This window comes from Ranitomeya variabilis, chromosome 4 (genome assembly GCF_051348905.1).
Source record: "Ranitomeya variabilis isolate aRanVar5 chromosome 4, aRanVar5.hap1, whole genome shotgun sequence".
NCBI classification, from domain to species: Eukaryota; Metazoa; Chordata; class Amphibia; order Anura; family Dendrobatidae; genus Ranitomeya; species Ranitomeya variabilis.
The window spans coordinates 772,595,512-772,619,122 of NC_135235.1; the positions used below are offsets into that span (position 1 = coordinate 772,595,512).

The following is a 23,611-nucleotide window of genomic DNA, read 5'->3' on the forward strand; positions in this document are numbered from 1 at the left end:
CACATATAATGTTCTCCCAGTATGGCTATACCCCCACACACAGTATAAAGTTACCACAGTACCATCATCCCCTCACACACAGTATTTTGTTCCCACATTAGTGGCTTCCCACAGACACAGGATAATGTCTCCACAGGACTGGCATCCCACAGACACAGGATAATGTCCCCACAGTACTGCCATCCCCCCACTTTCTAATGTTCCCACAGTACTGCCCCCTACATGCACAATATGGTACCATCCACCTCACTGACTACCTCCGACCACCCACAATTAATAAATACTCACTTAGCCTCATTCTTGGTGCAGATACTAATGAACCCAGGATCTATGAGATATTTACCATACGATAGTTGGATAGGCAGGAGTGTATCATCCATAAAGGTAGCCCACTCGGTTGCTGTGATGCCTATGAAGTGACAGGGCTCGGTGGGGTGTGGTATTGGTCACCCTCTCCTTCCCATCATCACAATTTCAGCGATATCCACATTTCCATGATGGTGATACCGCTGAGTAGATTAGCATACTTCCCAACATTTGAAGATGGGAAAGAGGGACAAAGTTTGTGGCACGCAAAGCGCGCCACGGTAAATTTTAGGCCATGCCTCTGACCACACCCATTCATAATTAGTCACACCCATATCCACGTCCCAACCACACCCATTTAGCACTGCAGATCACACTGTTTCATATACAATAATTATAAACAAAAAAATGGCCACACCGTACCCCATACTGTATAATGGCCACACATGATGCTCCATACTGTATGATGACCACACATGATGCTCCATACTGTATAATGAACACACATGACGTTCCATACTGTATAATGAACACACATGATGCTCCATACTGTATAATGACCACGCTTGATGCTCCATACTGTATAATGACCGCACATGATGCTCCATACTTTATAATGGCAGCACATGATGCTCCATACTGTATAATGACCGCACATGATGCTCCATACTGTATAATGACCGCACATGATGCTCCATACTTTATAATGGCCGCACATGATGCTCCATACTGTATAATGACCGCACATGATGCTCCATACTGTATAATGACCACACATGATGCTCCATACTGTCTAATGGCTGCACATGATGCTCCATACTGTATAATGGCCACACAGTGCTCCATACTGTATGATGACCACACATGATGCTCCATACTGTATAATGAACACACATGATGCTCCATACTGTATAATGACTGCACATGATGCTCCATACTGTATAATGATCCCACATGATGCTTAATACTGTATACTGACCCCCCTCCTGTATGCATGGCTCATATTCCCCCTGTATGCATGACTCATATTCCCCCCCCTCCTGTATGTATGGCTCATATTTCCCCCTCCTGTATGCATGGCTCATATTCCCCCCCCCCTCCCCTGTATGTATGGCTCACATTCCCCCCCCCCCTCCTGAATGCATGGCTCATATTTCCCCCTCCTGTATGCATGGCTCATCTCTCCACCTCCCTCCCGCCCCCCTGCTCCCATCTTGAATGGCGACGGCGCGGCTTACCGTCCTCCTTCATCCCCCCTACTCTGTCCCCCATCCCTCATACTTACCTGTGACTCCCGGCTCTGCACCTTCTTCCTGGGTGAGCGGTCATGTGATACCGCTCATTAAGGTCATGAATATTTGCATATTCATGACCTTAAATGAGCGGTACAATGTGACCGCTCATTCAGGAGCGCTGCAGAAGGCAAGACCAGGCATCTCTGTAGCAGGGTGAGTATTGTCTTCAAGGAGGGTGGGTGGGAGGTGGGCGGTGACCCAACTTTTATAAAAAAAAAAAAAAAAACAGCCACAAACCTTGCTCAGGTGCCGCCCCCTGCATTGTCCTTGCCCTAGGCACGTAGTGCGGGACAACTAATGTCCCGCCCGGGATCGTGGGGCTGACTGTCAAAATCAGGACAGTCCTGTGGGATCCGGGACGGTTGGGAGGTATGGATTAGTGAATCAGGGAGTAGAAAGCTCCTGATCCACCATTCAGCCTTCACTTCTGAGTCTGAGACTCTGTGCACTGCAGGCACAATGACGTCACTACACCACACCTGTAGTACGGAGCCTCAGTACTCACACCGCACAGAGCAGAGCAGCGCTCCTCAGGAACCGGGTTGGCTGAGTAGTGTGTTTTTTTTTTGTTTTTTTTTCAAATATCAGGAATTGTGGGGTCATCATATTAAGAGAAGAGCTGTTGGGACTCTCATACTGAATGTGTGGCTGTTAGGGGCCATTATACTGGGGTTGTGGTGGACTGTAAATGCCCCCATACTGAGTGGGGTTTTTTATTTTGTGTAGCAGGTTGTCTTGGTCATAATTAGAGATGAGCGAATATGTTCGGAAAACGATCGCCAAACATAAATTCGGCACAAATATGGTACATTCAGATTCATGATCGGTAACACGAGCATTTTTCTTAAGATTGGAAAAAGTCGGTAACATTCCGTAAAGGATATAATAGAAGCCGGCAATACATGTGTCGCATTTAGTAAAATCACAGCCACTAATGTGGGAGACTGGGTTTCAAATCCTGGCTCTGCCCTGTTGGACATAATAACCAGTAGTGGTCCATAACACTATGGTTCCTACCTCAATAAACGAGAGAGTGTCACGAACAAAGAGAGTCATGCCGGCTCAGACGTCGCCTGGATTAACAATGTCCGCATCAGATGTCAAGGAACCAGGACAATCTGATTATACATGGGCTACTGGACCAAACCATACATGGACAAGGCAAGAGAACCTGGATCTGGTGAAATGCTACTATAACAGCAGACCAAATGGGAGAGGATATATGAAGCTTATGAGGAAACTCTGGATGGATACAAGACCTGCATGTCCACTAACTGACAAACAACTAGTCACTCATCGTTTCAATATCATAAACAGAAAGCTATTATCACAACTTGAGATGGATCAACTGCACTGCAGATCCACCCCACATGAAGACCTGGAAAAACAACATGTGCAACCCCCTGAAGATCCTGATCCAACCCACCAACTAGAGAGCACTGCTGCTGGTCTGAAACAGAAGATCTTCGATAAATTAAATACCATCAATACCAGAGATCTACGGCCAATGCTCAGCAAAGAAAGACCACCAAACAGTTTGCTAGAAGATGCCAATAGAGCAGCTCTTGCATCAATGCCTACCACCACCATAACTCAACCTAATAACCTGATCTATGCTACTGCCTGCTACTGCTACTGCAATCATGGAAATGCTTGGCTATACAACCAGCAAAAACAAGAGAAGTACATGCTCCCCTTGGAAAAGAAGACTGTAGACAAAGATCAAGGTGCCACGAAGGGAAGTCGGCCAATTATCAGAAATACAGAAGTGTGTAAAGATCAAGAAAAATACCAAGCTGGACAAATACACTGAAGAGACTCCTAAACAAAGGCTCACAGCACTTTCTGCAAAACTTGGGAGATACATTAGAGCAGAGGTCCCCAACCGCCGGTCCGCGGACCAGGACCGGGCCGTTGGGGTTTTTCAGCCGGTCCGCGGCGCCCCTGTTCAGCGGTCACGTGGGACCGCTCATTAGAGAAATGAATAGGCGGCTCCACCTCCCATAGGGGCGGAGCCGCATAATTCATTTCTCTAATCAGCGGTGCCGGTGACCGCTGACAGAGGAAGAGGCTGCGGCACCGAAGACCAGCTGTCCGGGGGAAGGAGCGGGACGCCGGGAGCAGGTAAGTATCGCATATTTACCTGTCCTCGTTCCACACGCCGGGCGCTGTCTCCATCTTCCCGGCGTCTCTCCGCACTGACTGCAGGCAGAGGGCGCGATGACGCATATAGTGTGCGCGCCGCCCTCTGCCTGATCAGTCAGTGCAGAGAGACGCCGGGAAGATGGCGCCGAGGAGCTGCAAGCAAGACAGGTGAGTATGTGTTTTATTATTTTTATTGCAGCAGCAGCAGCACAGCTATGGGGCAATAATGGACGGTGCAGAGCACTATATGGCACAGCTATGGGGCAATAATGGTGCAGAGCACTATATGGCACAGCTATGGGGCAATAATGGTGCAGAGCACTATATGGCACAGCTATGGGGCAATAATGGTGCAGAGCACTGTATGGCACAGCTATGGGGCAATAATGGTGCAGAGCACTATATGGCACAGCTATGGGGCAATAATGGTGCAGAGCACTGTATGGCACAGCTATGGGGCAATGGTGCAGAGCACTATATGGCACAGCTATGGGGCAATAATGGTGCAGAGCACTATATGGCACAGCTATGGGGCAATAATGGTGCAGAGCACTATATGGCACAGCTATGGGGCAATAATGGTGCAGAGCACTATATGGCACAGCTATGGGGCAATAATGGTGCAGAGCACTGTATGGCACAGCTATGGGGCAATGGTGCAGAGCACTATATGGCACAGCTATGGGGCAATAATGGTGCAGAGCACTATATGGCACAGCTATGGGGCAATAATGGTGCAGAGCACTGTATGGCACAGCTATGGGGCAATTATGAACGGTGCAGAGCACTATATGGCACAGCTATGGGGCAATTATGAACGGTGCAGAGCACTATATGGCACAGCTATGGGGCAATTATGAACGGTGCAGAGCACTGTATGGCACAGCTATGGGGCAATAATAAACGGTGCAGAGCACTGTATGGCACAGCTATGGGGCAATAATGGTGCAGAGCACTATATGGCACAGCTATGGGGCAATAATGGTGCAAAGCACCAGGGAAACAAGCATGGTGCTCCCACTCATTCTGAACCTATGGTAAGTTGAATCACATTCTCATTATAAATGTCATAATTATATGATAAGTATGCACTAAGCTCCATCCCTCCATAACCCCACCCCCATATGACCAAAGCCCCGCCCCTGCCCCACCCCCACCGGGCCATGGAAAACTGGTCTTGCTTAAAGCCGGTCCCTGGTGCAAAAAAGGTTGGGGACCTCTGCATTAGAGAAGCTGAGGCCAAGAAGATAAATGTCCTGTTCTCCAAAGAACCATACAAAGTGTACTCCCAACTACAGAGGAACAGCACAAAGGCAGCAACTCCACCAATAGCAGAGACTGAACAATACTGGAGGAACGTATGGGAGAAGGAAAAAAAACAACACCAGTGCAATGTGGCTGCAATAATTGAGAATGTAACACAGCAACCACCTAGAGCAAGAACCAGTCACCATTACAGAAGCAGACATTCAACAGCGGGTCAAGAACATGAAGAGCTGGACAGCAACTGGCCCAGAAATGATCCTTACCTACTGGCTAAAGAAATTCACAGAGGTACATGAAAGCATGGCAAAGCAGATGAACCAACTGCTAGAAGTAGGCCACCACCCAGCTTGGCTATCACAAGGCAGAACAGTGCTGATCATGAAGGATCCTCACAAAGGAACAGTTCTATCCAACTACTGCCCAATAACCTACCTTACAACTACATGAAAACGTCTGTCAGGCATCATAGCCACCAAGTTACAGAACCATATGAACCAGTACATGAATCCACCTCAGAAAGGCATTGGGACTGACACCAGAAGCTCTATGCACCAGCTCCTAGTAGATAGAGCAGTCGCTCAAGACTCAAGATCCAGACAGACCAAGGTTTGGCACAGCCTGGATTGATTATAGGAAAGTCTTTGACTCAATGCCACACACATGGATCTATGAATTCTTGGCTCTGTACAATGTCAACAGGAAATTAAGAACCTTCCTCAGAAACTCACTGGGGCTATGGAGAACAACATTGGAAGTCGACTCAAGACAACTAGCACAAGAGACCATCAAATGCGGCATATACCAAGGTGGTGCACTGTCTCCATTGCTGTTCTGCATAGGCTTGAACCCCCTCAGAGAGAAAGCTGGACTCTGAGACACCACAGAGGCACTAATCATAGTAGCACAAGAGCAAGTACTAAGTACCAGATCCATAGAAGCAGGAATCTACTACACAACACAAGACCCAAGGTGCAGACTATGCAAAGAAACCTCAGAAACCGTCCAACACATAGTGGCAGGATGCAAAATGCAAGCAGGAACAGCGTATACGAAACTCCACAACCAAGTAGCGGGAATTGTATACAGGAACATCTGCACAGCATATGGGCTAATTCCCCCTAAGTCCAGGTGGGAGACCCCAGACAAAGTGGTGGAGAATGAAAGGGCTAAAATCCTGTGGGACTTCAAGATCCAGACGGATGAGCAGGTGATGGCTAACCAACCAGACATTGTGATATTAGACAAGGATCAGAAGACAGCAGTGATAATAGATGTGGCAGTGCCAAGTGACAGCAACATCAGAAAGAAGGAATATGAGAAGATGGAGAAATACCAGGGCCTCAAAGGAGAACTGGAGAAGATGTGGAAGGTGAAGGCAACAGTGATCCCAGTGGTGATAGGAGCACTTGGAGCAGTGACCCCTATGTTGGAAGAATGGCTACAACAGATCCCAGGTACAACATCTGAGGTCTCTGTCCAGAAAAGTGCAATGCTGGGAACAACTAAGGTCCTGCACAGAACCGTCAAACTCCCAGGTCTCTGGTAGAGGACCCGAGAATGAGAAAAGACAACAAAGTCCACCCCCATTGGTGGTGAGAAGGAAGTTTTTTTTATAGATGTCAGTGACACAGTGTATATATATATATATATATATATATATATATATATATATATATTACATAGAGGAAGAAAAGCCGGTAATTCAGCAGCCGTGGTAGTGTAAAATCACTGCTGGAGCCGACAGGATAGAAGACATGGATTACATACAGTAAATACAAATAGAATAGGTAGATATATACAGATGACAGTGACAAATACAATTAGCACAGTGTGCAGCTTACTGTACATGTATTTAATTAATAAAAGATAATTTTTCTGAAAAAAATGGCATGGGCTCTGTGAGATCCCGCTAGCACCGTGAGGAAGTCGCACAATGCAGAGGCGAGTTCACAGGAGAATTTCACTGTGGTGATTTTCAACTCGCTTTTGCACTGTGCGACTTTCCCATGGTGCTAGCGGGGATCTCACTGAGGTCACCGCAGTTCATCCAAGCTGGGAACACAGCCTCAGTGACGTCACTGCTAGACACTGAGGCTGCGTTCCCAGCAGCTCATTCACCAGTGGTTCTCAGCCTGGACGGTCACATCTTAGCACTGTCCAGGTTGAACACTATTTCTCCCCCAGACATGGATTACGGCGTGGGACAGAACGACAGGCAGGTATGGTATATTGTTGTTTTTTTATTTTAGTTTTAGTACAGGAGATCGAGGGCTTTGGTGAAATTAGGCGAGGTCGTAAGTATGGTTTTATTGAGATTATTAAAGGAGTCGGTGTAATTTTTTCAATTCACTTTATTCTTGCTGTGTCTTTATTTACCATATAACTATAGGATTAGTAATGGATAGGTGTCTTACTCTCCATTACTAAGTGGTGGGCTTGATGTCACCTGACAATACAAAGGTGACATCAACTACACAAATTTGATCCCCACTTGCCACCGCTACAGGGTAAGTGGGAAGAGCTGGGCTAAGCACCAGATTTGGCTCATCTAATAGATGGGCCTTTTCTCCACCGTCTCATTGGGGGACACAGGATTGTGGGTGTATGCTACTGCCGCCTGGAGGCTGACACTAAGTAGACATAAAAAAAGTTAGCTCCTCCTCTGTAGTATACACTTTGACACTGGCCCTGACAGCTCCAGTTTATGCTTAGTGTCCGTAGGAGGCACATCTCTGGGTTTCCCCAGATATATTTTCTCTGAGGATGAGACAGGGGCGACGGATCCTTTTGAAGGGGTCCGATCTCCCCAAACCAACAACGGGCGAGTACGTGGAGTGGGACCTCATTTGCCAGACTAAAACCTGACCACCCTGAGGTAACGGAACCCTAGGTTGTACAGGCATACATGCTCTGTCCGTGCAGCCTCCACTTCATCACCAATGCACTGACTGCGGTGTTTAAAGGAGGCAGACGGTCCCTCTCCTCACCTTCTGAAGGGTGTACGGAGTTAGGGTGCCTGCACCGTCTTTCCATGTGTCTATATTTTCATATGTATACATATGTGCGTCTCTCTGACCTCATGCTCTGTCAAGAGGCTGGGGGGCTCCTGCTTCATTGCACGTTCTGCTGGTGCAAAGCGCCATACTGCGGGGACCCGGCGCGGTGCTTTTTTCCGGATTCACGTGCGCTGCTTATTTGTCATTTCCCAGCATGGGCGGAAGTCCCGCCCCTATCGACTACTTCCGGTTTTAGACCCTCGGCCTGTTGCATCATGGATCCTGTAGTTTACAGCATCTAAGGACACAGGCAAAAGTCCCACCCCCATAGGCCGCATTTACTTCCAGCCACGCGCGCACCCAGCTTTCCTGGGAGAGTTCAGGGAATGAAAAGTCAAGCCCCCTGCTTCGGCCTATTTGCGGGCCGTGTGCCAGTAACTCCTCCCCCTTTTCTTCGGGCACATACGCCCTGTAATCTGGACATAAGGAGGTTTTGCACAGAAGCATGGTTCAGTGTCGGGTCAAGACATACGGGGACACAGGACTGGGGTAAGTGCTACTTCCCTCAGCCTGACAGCGGCATTGTTTTAGATCCAGTAGCTCATGAAGGGTACGGATCATAGCAGCAGCAGAGTCATCATGTCTAGAAAGACTAAGACTCATACAGTTCTGTATACCTCATGTATTACCTGTCGGTCTGCTTTTCCGCATTCGCAAAGTAACCGTTTCTGTGAGGCTTGCAACTCCAAACGCGCTCAGGAACCCCCCTTCGACCCTGTCCGGTGTGTCTGTACCTGAGACTGCGGTATTGCCCCCTGAGTGAGTCATATCCTTAACGCAATCTATGGCATCACTAACAAAGGCGGTTGAGTCCCTTCAAGCCCCTGTCGGGGTCAGGGACATTCATCCGCCTTTCTTGGAAAGATCCTCCGTTTCTCAGGATCCTCCGGCCTGCAGGGGCCATGCTCCCTCTAGGCAGACACAGGGGAAACGAACCCACACAGCATCTCCCGGTCCGTCGGGTGTATCAGCATCTTTGAGTTCCATCTCTCGTTCTCCCTCACCTGTGGAAATGAGTGAACACGGTTCGGACTATGACTCAGAAGGGTCTCTTGATTTAGAAGCTCCTGATTATCAGGAATCAGTTGATAGTCTCATTGAGGCCGTTAACCAGACTTTGGGAGTAAAGGATGTAGCCACCTTACCTTCGGGTCATAAGGTGTCTTTTAAGAAATTCAAGCAACCTCATAAGGTCTTTTCTACTCATCCTGAGTTTGAGGATTTAGTCCAACGCCACATGGAGCGACCGGATAAACGTTTTTTAGGTCAGAAGGCTCTAGGTGCAAGGTGTCCTTTCGCACCAGAGCTTCGTAAAAGGTGGGCAGAATCCCCTTCAGTGGATCCCCCCCGTGTCCCGTTTGGCCTCTAACACGCTGCTGTTTCTGCCCAATGGGTCTGCTATTAAGGATCCAACTGATCGGCTCATAGAGAGTCTAGCTCGGTCTGTGTTTGAGGCCCTCGCACCGTCTTTTGCGGCGACATGGGTTGCCAAAGCCATGATAGATTGGTCAGAGTCCGTAACTAAAGCTCTTCAGGATAGGGAGTTACCTATAGAAGTGACAGATGTCTAATCCGATATCTTTAACTGGAAGCTACCTGATTAACGCAGCCCTGGATGCGGCAAATTGTGCAGCATTGGCAGCGGCAAATGCTATTTCTATCAAAAGGGCTGAGGACTATGCCTGAGAACTTGGCGGGCGGACTCTACCTCAAAGAAGTCCCTTACATCACTTCCTTATCAGAGTGGCCAGCTATATGGCGCAAAGTTGGATCAGCTTATATCTGATACCACAGGAGGAAAGAGCAATTTTCTTCCACAACAAAAGGTTAAACAACCGTTTCGTCGTCAATTTCAAGCAAGGTTTAAATCCTTTCGTAACACCCGGTGGACTGCAGCGCCAAGCTCAGTCCCTCCAAGTCGGTCTAACCAAGACAGAGAGCACCAGGTTTCATATAGGGCCAATACATTGGCAAGAATGCGATCCCAACCACCAAGATCAAGGGGATCTAGGTATCCTCGTTTTTTTTTTACCAAATGACTGGAGGCAGCCTCAGGTCGTTTTCAACAGAGTAGGCGGTTGCCTACTTCTGTTCCATCAGTCCTGGCTGTCTGTCGTTCACGACAGATGGGTAAGAGAACTGGAGGTTTCAGGGTACAAAATAGAGTTTATCACTCGCCCTCCAGGCCGGATTTTTCCATCCAGTCTTCCCAGTTCAAAATCCTGCTTACAAGCTTTATTCAAGGCAGTCGAGTCTCTTCAGTTCAACGGGGTCATTGTTCCCGTTCCAAAGGAAGAAAGGTTTCAAGGGTTCTATTCCAATCTGTTTATAGTTCCCAAGAAGGATGGGGCTGTAAGACCCATTCTGGACCTACAGTGTTTAAACAATTTTGTCAGCACTCGTCACTTCCGAAAGGAGTCTCTCCACTCTGTCATTGGGGCTATGGAAAAGGGAAAATTCCTAGCTTCCATAGACATTCAAGATGCCTATCTGCACATCCCCATATTTCCTCCACATCAAAGATTTTTACGTTTTTCCATAGGCGAACTGCACTTCCAATTCACTGCTTTGCCTTTCGGGCTTGCCACCGCTCCCAGGGTGTTCACAAAGGTAATGGCAGCAGTTGTGTCCATCCTGCACTCTCGGGGCATAGTCATACTGCCATATTTAGACGACCTCTTGGTCAAGGGGTCAACTTTTTGGGCATGCAAAGAGAACATCAGCATCACTCTGGACACTCTATCCCGCCTAGGGTGGCTGGCCAATTTGAAGAAGTCATCTCTAGTACCATCTCGAAAAATTTATTTTTTAGGGATGGTCTTCGACACCTCTCGGGGTCTGACTGTCCTTCCCCAGGACAAGGTACTCTGCCTCCAGCAGGAAGCGAGAATTCTTCGGCAGCCGAGTCCCCACACAATCCGGTTTTGCATGAAGGTCTTAGGAAGGATGGTGGCTGCTATAGAAGCAGTACCATTCGCACAATTCCATCTTCGCCCACTCCAACATGCACTTTTGACAGCCTGGGACAGGAGTCCTTTTTCACTCAACCTCAGGTGTCATCTGTCACCCAGGGTCAGGCAATCCCTAATATGGTGGATAAGGAGTTTCTCTCTGCAGCAGGGGAAAGCCTTTCCTCCAGACCATTGGCTGGTAGTCACTACAGACGCCAGTCTTCTCGGTTGGGGAGCAGTGTTTCGCCAACACACAGCACAGGGACGCTGGTCCCCAAGGGAGTCATCTTTTCCGATCAATCTGTTGGAAATAAGGGCAATTTGGCTGGAACTGCAGCACTTTCACCACTTTCTGGCATGTCGCCCGGTCTGGATCCAATCGGACAATGCCACAGCTGTGGCCTACATAAATCATCAGGGGGGCACCCGCAGCAGGTCAGCCATGCACGAGATAAAGCAAATCCTCCGCTGGGCCGAAAACAACCAATTTGGTGATCTCGGTAGTTCACACCCCGGGCAAGGAGAACTGGGCGGCGGATTTTCTCAGCCGACAGGGTCTTGCGTCTGGGGAATGGTCTCTTTTCCCCGACATTTTTCGGCAGATATGCCAACTCTGGGGAACCCCGGACGTGGATCTACTGGCCTCCGGGTTGAATGCCAAGGTACCCAGGTTCGTCGCACGGTATCGAGATCCAAGAGCAATTGCCGTAGATGCACTAGTCCTATTTTGGAACCAATTTCTTCTCCCATATCTGTTTCCCCCTCTGGCGCTGCTCCCAAAGGTAGTCAGGAAGATCAAGACAGAGGGAGTTCCAGCAATACTAGTCACTCCAGATTCGCCTCAGCGGTCATGGTACGTAGACCTGGTACAGCTGCTTGCCGGGGTTCCTTGGCAACTTCCAATACAGCCAGATCTTCTGTCGCAGGGGCCGATATTCCACCAGAACTTAGAGGCCCTGCGTTTGACGGCCTGGCCATTGAATCTTAGATTCTGACCCAGGCCGGTTTTTCTCAAAAGGTAGCTTCCACTATGATTAATGCTCGAAAGACCGTCTCGGCGCGCATTTACCATCACACCTGAAAAGTCTTTCTCTCATTGTGCAGGAAGCAGGGTCTTCCTCCTCTACGGTTCTCCATTCCTAATATTTTAGCTTTTCTCCAAGCTGGTCTGGACTCAGGTCTCGCACCAAGTACCCTTAGAAGGCAAATATCAGCCTTATCGGTTCTTTTTCAGCGCAGGATTGCTATCAATTCGCAAGTAAAAACTTTTTTGCAGGGAGTCTATCACATGGTTCCCCCTTACAGAGCTCCACTAGAAGCTTGGGACCTTAACTTGGTCTTGAGTGCTCTACAGGAAGCTCCATTTGAGCCCCTCCAAGACGGCTCTTTAACGTATCTTTCTTGGAAGGTTTTGTTCTTGGTAGCTATAACCTCCATTAGGCGGGTGTCGAAATTGGCGGCCTTGTCCTGCCAGGCTCCTTTTTAACAATTTCATCAGGATAAGGTGGTGCTAAGACCAGCACCTTCTTTTTTGCCAAAGGTAGTTTCCTCTTTCCACATCAATGAGGACATTGTCTTGCCTTCTTTTTGTCCTGCGCCAACGCACCGTGTGGAAAAAGCTCTCCATACCCTGGATCTGGTGAGAGCTCTAAGAAGATACGTTTCTCGGGGGTTTCGTTCCCCACTTTACGGGTCTTCCTTATATGCTGTCTAATTATTGATTTTCATATATAGGTATTTTTTGGTTGCCATTATTGTTGTGGTATATAGCATATATATTACTATTTGTATTTTGGGCTGTCTTTCATGAGTGTTCACCATGGGACTACTGGTGTGGTTGTTATATTTTAATATGCTTTTATTCTAGTATATGTGTCTCTGTTTTCAATAAACTTTTTGTGTTTGTTGCTACTCAGCTTGTATTTTTCTGGGTGTGCGCTCCATTTGCGTGTCTGCTTTTCTTGGTTGCTCTATAAGGACATCCGGATGTGTCCTCACACTCTGCTACCTCTAGATGGCAGGCTGCATGATGCGTCCATACAGCCTGTCATTGAGCAGTGGACCCGAACCCCATTCACTTGAATGGGGGGTCCGACAATACAGCGTTTGACACTCTGTCATATGCATGACAGCGCAGCAAACACCGCTTCTGAACGGCAGTGAAACCATCCCCACCGGTCAGAGAGCTGCAGTTCCCCCACTATCAAAAGACAACGGGAGCGCTCAGCTGTGACACAGGGGCAGAATGCTTGACACAGGGGCAGAATGCAGAACACAGGGGCAGAACGCTGGACACGGGCAGAATGCAGGACACAGGGGCAGAACACTGGACACAGGGGCAGAAAGCTGGACACGGGCAGAATGCTGGACACAGGGGGGCAGTATGCTGGACACGGGGGCAGAACGCTGGACACAGGGGGGCAGAATGCTGGACACAGGGGGGCAGAATGCTGGACACAGGGGGGCAGAATGCTGGACACGGGGGCAGAATGCTGGACACGGGGGCAGAATGCTGGACACAGGGGGGCAGAATGCTGGACACAGGGGGGCAGAATGCTGGACACGGGGGCAGAATGCTGGACACAGGGGGGGCAGAATGCTGGACACGGGGGCAGAATGCTGGACACAGGGGGGCAGAATGCTGGACACAGGGGGGCAGAATGCTGGACACAGGGGGGCAGAATGCTGGACACAGGGGGGCAGAATGCTGGACACGGGGGCAGAATGCTGGACACAGGGGGGCAGAATGCTGGACACAGGGGCAGAATGCTGGACACAGGGGCAGAATGCAGGACACGGGCAGAACGCTGGACACAGGGGCAGAATGCTGGACACGGGCAGAATGCTGGACACAGGGGCAGAATGCTGGACACAGGGGCAGAAAGCTGGACACAGGGGCAGAAAGCTGGACACAGGGGCAGAAAGCTGGACACAGGGGCAGAAAGCTGGACACAAGGGCAGAAAGCTGGACACGGGCAGATTGCTGGACACAGGGGCAGATTGCTGGACACGGGCAGAATGCTGGACACAGGGCAGATTGCTGGACACAGGGCAGATTGCTGGACACAGGGGCAGATTGCTGGACACATGGGCAGATTGCTGGACACAGGGGCAGAATGCTGGACACAGGGCAGAAAGCTGGACACAGGGCAGAATGCTGGACACAGGGCAGAATGGAGATACGGGGCATGATTGGAGATACGGGGCAGGATGAAAGACATGGTGGCATGACTGGAGACAGATGGGGCAGGATTGGAAACAGATGGGGCAGAATGGAGACACAGGGGGCATGATTGCAGACATGGGGGCATGATTGGAGATACGGGCATGATTGGAGACACTGGGGGCAGGATTGGAGACAGATGGGGCAGGATCATGGGGCAGGATGGATACGATGGAGACAGATGGGGCAGGATGGGGAGATCATATGGGGCAGAATGGATAATCATGAGGGCAGGATGGGAGAACATATGGCTGATGCCAGGAATGAGACACACGGGGCTAGGATGGTGAATATTACCATAGGGGCTAATTAAAGGATATTATTACTGCAGTGATGTATTTATTTTATTTTTTGAGTATACTGTTTTAAATGGAGGGGCGGTCCTGTTAGTGTGTAGATTGACACTATGTCGCCTTCTTCATGTGGTGTAATGTAGAGGCTGGGAAAATTAAGTAATGTGTTCTGCAAGCGGAGCTCGAGATAACTTGTTGTGAACTCTGTTTTCGGGCTCCCTCTTGTGGTCACAGGTGGTACTGTGTGAGTGTTGTCTTTGGGCTCCCCCTGGTGGCTCTGTTTGTTATCCTGCTGGTCTGTGGCTGGGATCAGCTGTCTCGTTATCCACTAGGGAGGTTTCCTATTTAGCTCTGCTACACCTTCATTTGTTGCCTGCTGTCGATGTATTCAGTGCTATTCTGATTACTCCTGACTATCTTCGTTTTTCAGTCTCTTCAAGAGAAGCTAAGTTTCTGTTTGATTATTTTTTGCTCATCAGTCTGCAATATGTTTTCTGTGTATGATGAGTTCAGTCCAGCTTGCTAATATGTGATTTCCTTGCTTGCTGGTAGCTCTGGGGTACGGAGTTGCTTCCCTCACACCTTCCTTAGTTGGTGCGAGGGCTCGAGCAATCTCTGCGTGGATATTTTGTATAGGGTTTTCTATTGACCGCACAGTTCCCTTCATATTTTCAGCTATCTAGTATTAGCGGGCCTCATTTGCTAAATCTGTTTCATCTCTACGTTTGTGTTTTCCCCTTAACTCACGGTTAATATTTGTGGGGGCTTTTCTATATCTTTGGGGTTATTTCTCTGAGGCAAGTGAGGTCTTTGCTCTCCCTCTAGGGATAGTCAGTTTCTCAGGCCGTGACGAGACGTCTAGGATTTTCAGGTAACGTTCCACGGCTGCCTATAGTTGTGTGCGGATAGGATCAGGTTGCGGTCAATTCAGTTACCACCTCCCCAGAGCTAGTCCTCGGTTTAGTTACTTAGCTGGTCAGATTTGCGATCCTAGCCACTAAGGATCATAACAGTACAGCAGGCCTATAAAGTGTTAATTGCATGGCAGAAGCAGGATAATAGAAGCTCCATTGCTCTGCATCATGACGGGTAATGTAATTGGACTCTGATTTTTTATACCTTGCTATCTTGTGTCACCAGTATTTATTGGTTAGCTATAGATATGAAAGCAGTATAGGGACTTTGATATATCCAGGGGTAGCAATCTGCACCATTAGCAACTGTTTGCTTTTAGAGGCCCCTTATTATGCTTGTTTCCAAACTATTACTTCTATGGTGACACATTCAGCTCCTATATACCCTTGATGCATTGCTCTGCAGCTGGCACCCAATTACTTGGGATTTTTTGATCACATACCCAGTGTTTACTTTTAGTCCATGTGGCTGTTTTACACGTGCCTCTTTTATATAATTTGCATGATGTTGTCGTGTTGGGTCTGCCATGGTTGCAGACTCATAATCCAGTCCTGGATTGGAAAGCAATGTCTGTGTCAAGTTGGGGTTGCCAGGGAATTCATGGCGACGCTCCTTTGGTGTCAATTGCTTCGTCCACTCCTTCTGAAGTCCCTGTGTTTTTGTCAGACTACCAGGATGTATTTGATGAGCCCAAGCTCAGTTCCCTACCTCCTCATAGGGATTGTGATTGTGCTATAAATTTGATTCCTGGTAGTAAGTTTCCTAAGGGACGACTTTTCAATTTATCTGTACCAGAACATGCTGCTATGCGGAGTTATATAAAGGAGTCTTTGGAGAAAGGACATATTCGCCCATCCTCCTCCCCTCTTGGTGCGGGGTTCTTTTTTGTGGCTAAGAAGGATGGTTCCCTGAGACCTTGTATTGATTATCGCCTTCTAAATAAAATCACGGTCAAATTTCAGTATCCTTTGCCATTGTTATCTGATCTGTTTGCTCGGATTAGGGGGTCTAGTTGGTTCACCAAGATAGATCTTCGTGGTGCGTACAACCTTGTGCGTATTAAGCAGGGTGATGAATGGAAAACAGCATTTAATATGCCCGAAGGCCATTTTGAGTACTTGGTGATGCCTTTTGGACTTTCTAATGCTCCTTCTGTGTTTCAGTCCTTCATGCACGACATCTTCCGTGAATGTCTGGACAAATTTATGATTGTGTATCTGGATGATATTCTGGTCTTTTCTGATGATTGGGAGTCCCATGTGAAGCAGGTCAGGATGGTATTTCAGGTCCTGCGTGCCAATGCTTTATTTGTGAAGGGCTCAAAATGTCTCTTCGGAGTCCAGAAGGTTTCTTTTTTGGGTTTCATTTTTTCTCCTTCTACTATTGAGATGGACCCAGTCAAGGTCCAGGCTATTCATGACTGGACTCAGCCTACATCTGTTAAGAGTCTTCAGAAGTTGTTGGGTTTTGCTAATTTTTACCGTCGCTTCATCGCTAATTTTTCTGGTGTTGTTAAGCCTTTGACGGATTTGACCAAGAAGGGTTCTGATGTGACTAATTGGTCTCCTGCGGCTGTGGAGGCCTTTCGGGAGCTGAAGCGCCGGTTTTCTTCGGCTCCGGTCTTATGTCAGCCAGATGTCTCTCTTCCTTTCCAGGTCGAGGTTGATGCTTCTGAGATTGGAGCAGGGGCTGTTTTGTCGCAAAGAAGCTCCGATGGCTCTGTGATGAAGCCATGTGCTTTCTTTTCAAGAAAGTTTTCGCCTGCCGAGCGGAATTATGATGTTGGAAATCGGGAGTTGTTGGCAATGAAGTGGGCATTTGAGGAGTGGCGACATTGGCTCGAGGGAGCTAAGCATCGTGTGGTGGTCTTGACCGATCACAAAAATCTGATTTATCTCGAGTCTGCCAAGCGGCTGAATCCTAGACAGGCTCGTTGGTCATTGTTTTTCTCCCGTTTCGATTTCGTGGTCTCGTACCTGCCTGGTTCGAAGAATGTGAAGGCTGATGCTCTTTCTAGGAGTTTTGTGCCTGACTCTCCTGGAGATTCAGAGCCGGCTGGTATCCTCAGAGAGGGGGTGATTTTGTCTGCCATTTCCCCAGATTTGCGACGAGTGCTGCAGGAATTTCAGGCGGATAGACCTGACCGTTGTCCACCGGAGAGACTGTTTGTCCCAGATAGATGGACTAGCAGAGTTATTTCCGAGGTTCATTCTTCAGTGTCAGCGGGTCATCCTGGAATTTTTGGTACCAGAGATTTGGTGGCCAGGTCCTTTTGGTGGCCTTCCTTGTCGCGGGATGTGCGTTCCTTTGTGCAGTCTTGTGGAATTTGTGCTCGGGCTAAGCCTTGCTGTTCTCGTGCCAGTGGATTGCTTTTGCCTTTGCCTGTTCCGAAGAGGCCTTGGACGCACATTTCCATGGATTTTATTTCGGATCTTCCTGTCTCTCAGAGAATGTCTGTCATCTGGGTGGTTTGTGATCGTTTTTCTAAAATGGTCCATTTGGTGCCCTTGCCTAAGTTGCCTTCCTCCTCCGAGTTGGTTCCGCTGTTTTTTCAAAATGTGGTTCGTTTGCACGGGATCCCTGAAAATATTGTGTCTGACAGAGGATCCCAGTTTGTGTCTAGATTTTGGCGGACCTTTTGTGCTAAGATGGGCATTGATTTGTCTTTTTCGTCGGCCTTCCATCCTCAGACGAATGGCCAAACCGAGCGAACTAATCAGACCTTGGAAACCTATTTAAGATGTTTTGTTTCTGCTGATCAGGATGACTGGGTGACTTTTTTGCCATTGGCCGAGTTTGCCCTTAATAATCGGGCTAGTTCTGCTACTTTGGTTTCGCCGTTTTTTTGTAATTCTGGGTTTCATCCTCGTTTTTCTTCGGGTCAGGTGGAGCCTTCTGACTGCCCTGGAGTGGATTCTGTGGTGGATAGGTTGCAGCAGATTTGGAACCATGTGGTGGACAATTTGAAGTTGTCGCAGGAGAAGGCTCAGCGCTTTGCCAACCGCCGTCGCTGTGTGGGTCCCCGACTTCGTGTTGGGGACTTGGTGTGGTTGTCTTCTCACTTTGTTCCTATGAAGGTCTCCTCTGCTAAGTTTAAGTTTCGGTTTATCGGTCCTTATAAGATTTTGGAAGTCCTTAACCCTGTGTCATTTCGTTTGGACCTCCCAGCATCGTTTGCTATTCATAATGTGTTCCATAGGTCATTGTTGCGGAGGTATGTGGTGCCTGTGGTTCCTTCGGTTGAGCCTCCTGCCCCGATGCTGGTTGAGGGAGAATTGGAATACGTGGTGGAGAAGATCTTGGATTCTCGTATTTCTAGACGGAGGCTTCAGTATTTGGTTAAGTGGAAGGGCTATGGTCAGGAGGATAATTCCTGGGTTGTCGCCTCTGATGTTCATGCGGCCGATTTGGTTTGTGCCTTCCATGTGGCTCACCCTGATCGCCCTGGGGGTTTTGATGAGGGTTCGGTGACCCCTCCTCAAGGGAGGGGTACTGTTGTGAACTCTGTTTTCGGGCTCCCTCTTGTGGTCACAGGTGGTACTGTGTGAGTGTTGTCTTTGGGCTCCCCCTGGTGGCTCTGTTTGTTATCCTGCTGGTCTGTGGCTGGGATCAGCTGTCTCGTTATCCACTAGGGAGGTTTCCTATTTAGCTCAGCTACACCTTCATTTGTTGCCTGCTGTCGATGTATTCAGTGCTATTCTGATTACTCCTGACTATCTTCGTTTTTCAGTCTCTTCAAGAGAAGCTAAGTTTCTGTTTGATTATTTTTTGCTCATCAGTCTGCAATATGTTTTCTGTGTATGATGAGTTCAGTCCAGCTTGCTAATATGTGATTTCCTTGCTTGCTGGTAGCTCTGGGGTACGGAGTTGCTTCCCTCACACCGTTAGTTGGTGCGAGGGCTCGAGCAATCTCTGCGTGGATATTTTGTATAGGGTTTTCTATTGACCGCACAGTTCCCTTCCTATTTTCAGCTATCTAGTATTAGCGGGCCTCATTTGCTAAATCTATTTCATCTCTACGTTTGTGTTTTCCCCTTAACTCACCGTTAATATTTGTGGGGGGCTTTTCTATATCTTTGGCGTTATTTCTCTGAGGCAAGTGAGGTCTTTGCTCTCCCTCTAGGGATAGTCAGTTTCTCAGGCCGTGACGAGACGTCTAGGATTTTCAGGTAACGTTCCACGGCTGCCTATAGTTGTGTGCGGATAGGATCAGGTTGCGGTCAATTCAGTTACCACCTCCCCAGAGCTAGTCCTCGGTTTAGTTACTTAGCTGGTCAGATTTGCGATCCTAGCCACTAAGGATCATAACAATAACTGTGTTATTTCCTGCAGAGACGAGTCCTGGCTGGATGAAGTGATGGTGGTCTGTGCTGGATGAAAGATGAAGGACTTCAACTAGAGGCGTCACTGGTGAGTCAGTGTTACCTATACACTGACACTACACTGTATACTATATACAGAGCTCCTGTGTACAATGTCACCAGTGATCACTGTATTACCTATACATTATATACAGAGCTCCTGTGTACAATGTCACCAGTGATCACTGTATTAGCTGTACACTATATACAGAGCTCCTGTGCATAATACCACCAGTGATCTCTGTATTACCTCTACACAGACACTGCATACTAAGTACAGATCTCCTGTGTATAATGGCACTTATGGTGATAGTATTGTGGGTTTTTTTTTATTACTGATCAGTATTGTAGTATTCAGTCACTATGTGGTGGTAATATGTCATCTGGACATGGTGTGGTGGTATTTGTTCCTTGTATGTGATATTATTCGATCACTGTGGTGGTAATATGTCATTTGGTCATGGTGTGGTGGTATTTGTTCCTTGTATGTGATATTATTCAGTCACTGGTGGTAATATGTGGTCTGGTCATGGTGTTGTATTTGTTCCTTGTATGTGATATTATTGGTCATTTTAAAAATTGAAAAATAAATAAAAATATACCTAAATTGTATTGCACATTTTAACAAATATTTAATAGGTTACAGTAGAGTAGGGCCCGGCCAAAAGTGTCTATCGTGTTATGGTGGCGGCTTAAAAAATCTTTTGGCCAAATCAAAAGCTGCCGGTTATGTGTGTGATCTGGTGATGGGAACTGTTAATGTGTGATAGGTGAGAAGTGGAGTTTTTCCAAGAGAGAGCGGTGGGACTGTGGACAGTTCGAGGGGTGGAGCCTGGAGGCGGGGCTGGGATGTAGCGTGGGCGGAGTCTCAAGGGGGCCCCGAAAATTTTGCCAGTATGGGGCCCCAAAATTTCTAGTGGCAGCCCTGCCTCCGGTGACTGGTGTCAGCTGATGGGACAACTGCTCCCATCATCCTACACCTGCTAATAACAGTGAGAGCAGGAGCGGATGATAGGAGTATTCATCAGCTGTTTCTGTGCAGTAAATAATTAAAAAAAAAAAAAAAAAAGCCTGCGTGGGTTCCCCCTATTTTTGATAACAAGCCAGGCAAAACTCACAGCTGGGGGCTGCAACCCTCATCTGTCAGCTTCAGCAAGGCTAGTTATCAAGAAAAAAGTGGTCCCCACGCTGTATTTTTTAATAATTCTCCCGGTGAACTCGTCTCTACACCGTGCGACTTTCGCACGGTGCTAGCGGGGTTTCTCACGGAGCTCACCACAGTTAAGCCCGGCTGGGAACGGATAATCAGTGATGTCACCGCCAGACACTGAGGCTGCGCTCGCAGCAGCTCATTCTCCAGTGGTCCTCAGCCTGTCACATATTGGCACCATCCAGGTTGGAAACTATTTCTCCCCCAGACATGGATTACAGTGTGGGACAGAACAATGGAACAATGGAGAGGTGAAGGATATTGTTGTATTTATTATTTTTGGTTTATTACAGGAGACCGAGGGCTTTGGTTGAATTAGGCGAGGTTGTAAGTATGGTTTAATTGAGATTATTAAAGGCGTCTGTGTCATTTTTTCAATTCCCTTTATTCTTGCTGTGTCTTTATTTAAAATATAACTATAGGATTAGTAATGGATAGGCGTCTTACTCTCTGTGTTATTCTTTCAATTAAAGGACTTTTTTCTGGGTGACTGTTTTTTCTCACAATGTGACTATAGGGTTAATAATGGGGGCGTCTTATTGATGCCTCTCCATTACTAACCTCGGGGCTTGATGTCACCGGACAATACAAAGGTGGCAACAACCCCCTCAACTATTACCTCATTTGCCATCGCTAAAGAGCAAGTGGGAAGAGAGAGGCTAAGTGCCAGAATTGGTGCATCTTAGAGATGTGCCTTTTCTGGGGAGGCTGAGAGCTGATGTTTTTAGCCTGGGGGGGCCAGTATCCATGGCTCCATCCTAGGCTATTAATATCAACCTGTAGCTGTCTGCATAGCCTTTGCTGGTTATTAAATATAGGGGGACCCTAAGTCACTTTTTTGGGGGGTTCCCCCATTTTAAAAGCCAGAAAACATTGTGAGCTGATATTACTAGCCTGGGATGCTCTATGGGTATTACCCCTTCCTAGGCTATAAACAAACTTCTGTTTGTGAATCAGACCTGAGATCTAACGTGATAGAAGATTACAGTGCGGGGAAGACGGGAAACCTTCATATAGACGGCCGGTGGTGATGGAGTCAGTGACCGACTCTGGCCAAATCTGTTTCTAGAGCCGTAGTAGAAGATGAAGATGTTGTCCTCATCATGAAGTAGTTATATCTCATGTCGCGTGTAATGAATATCTCCTGCAGTATTGCTAATGCCGATTCCAGGGTCGGTAAATGAGACGAGAATTAGCGTTATGGAAGATGAGTCTATGAGGAACGTATTCAGCTGCCGACTCCGAGGAAGAAACTGCTTGTTGTCTGTGGCCTAAATATATAGGATTTATTAGTAGATGTAAAGAAGGAAACTAAATACTGTAAAATAATAAATCTCATATGTTTCCCTTATTATCTCCAGTAATTGTATTATTACTAGTGTTGAGCGATACCGTCCGATACTTGAAAGTATCGGTATCGGATAGTATCGGCCGATACCCGAAAAATATCGGATATCGCCGATACCGATACCCGATACCAATACAAGTCAATGGGACACAAGTATCGGAAGGTATCCCTGCATGGTTCCCAGGGTCTGAAGGAGAGGAAACTCTCCTTCAGGCCCTGGGATCCATGTTAATGTGTAAAATAAAGAATTAAAATAAAAAATAGGGATATACTCACCTCTCCGGCGGCCCCTGTAACTTACCGCTGTAACCGGCAGCCTCCATTCCTAAGAATGAGGCGTTCAGGACCTGCGATGACGTCGCGGCTTCTGATTGGTCGCGTGAGCGCTCTTGTGACCGCTCACGCGACCAATCAGAAGCCGCGACGTCAGCCGCGACGTCATCGCAGGTCCTGAACGCCTCATTCTTAGGAATGGAGGCGAACGGAGGCTGCCGGTTACAGCGGTAAGTTACAGGGGCCGCCGGAGAGGTGAGTATATCCCTATTTTTTATTTTAATTCTTTATTTTACACATTAATATGGTTCCGATACCGATTCCCGATACCACAAAAGTATCGGAACTCGGTATCGGAATTCCGATACCGCAAGTATCGGAATGCTCAACACTAATTATTACAGGATTCTTATGATGTTACATCGGCTCATCTTCTCATTCAGGTCTCTACAATATCCGATCCTCTCAGTGAAGATCTTCTACAAAAGAGAATTTTCCTGATTTACCCATCACAGATGGATATGGACAGAGACAAGATGGCGGAGAGGATATTACACCTCACCCTAGAGATCCTCTTCCGGCTTACTGGAGAGGTGAGAGATTCTGATGACGTCACATTACATCATTCTTACCTATGGGAATAACAGATGGACAGAACTGGAGAGGTGAGGACTCTGGAAATGTCTGTAGTGAGATTTATTAATGTGTCTCTTCATTACCAGGATTACACAGTGGTGAAGAAGACCCCTAGTGATTGCAGTCATGACCCTGTGTCTGAAGGATGGGGAAGACCCCTGAGCCCAATCACGGGGCCTCCACCTCACCCCCTGATCCATGAGGACATCAATGACCAGAAGATCCTAGAACTCACCTACAAGATGATTGAGCTGCTGACTGGAGAGGTGACACTGCTGGGAATGCTGGGACATTATACAGTAACACTATGAAGGGATCGGGGGGATGACGGTA

The 23,611-nt window shown here is 47.7% G+C and overlaps 1 protein-coding gene across 1 annotated transcript in view; it reads right to left on the minus strand.

Moving 5' to 3' along the window:
- The window catches only part of LOC143766955 (oocyte zinc finger protein XlCOF8.4-like), a 1,046,781-nt gene that overhangs the window by 672,427 nt on the left and 350,743 nt on the right, over positions 1–23,611 (minus strand). The window lies entirely within an intron of this gene.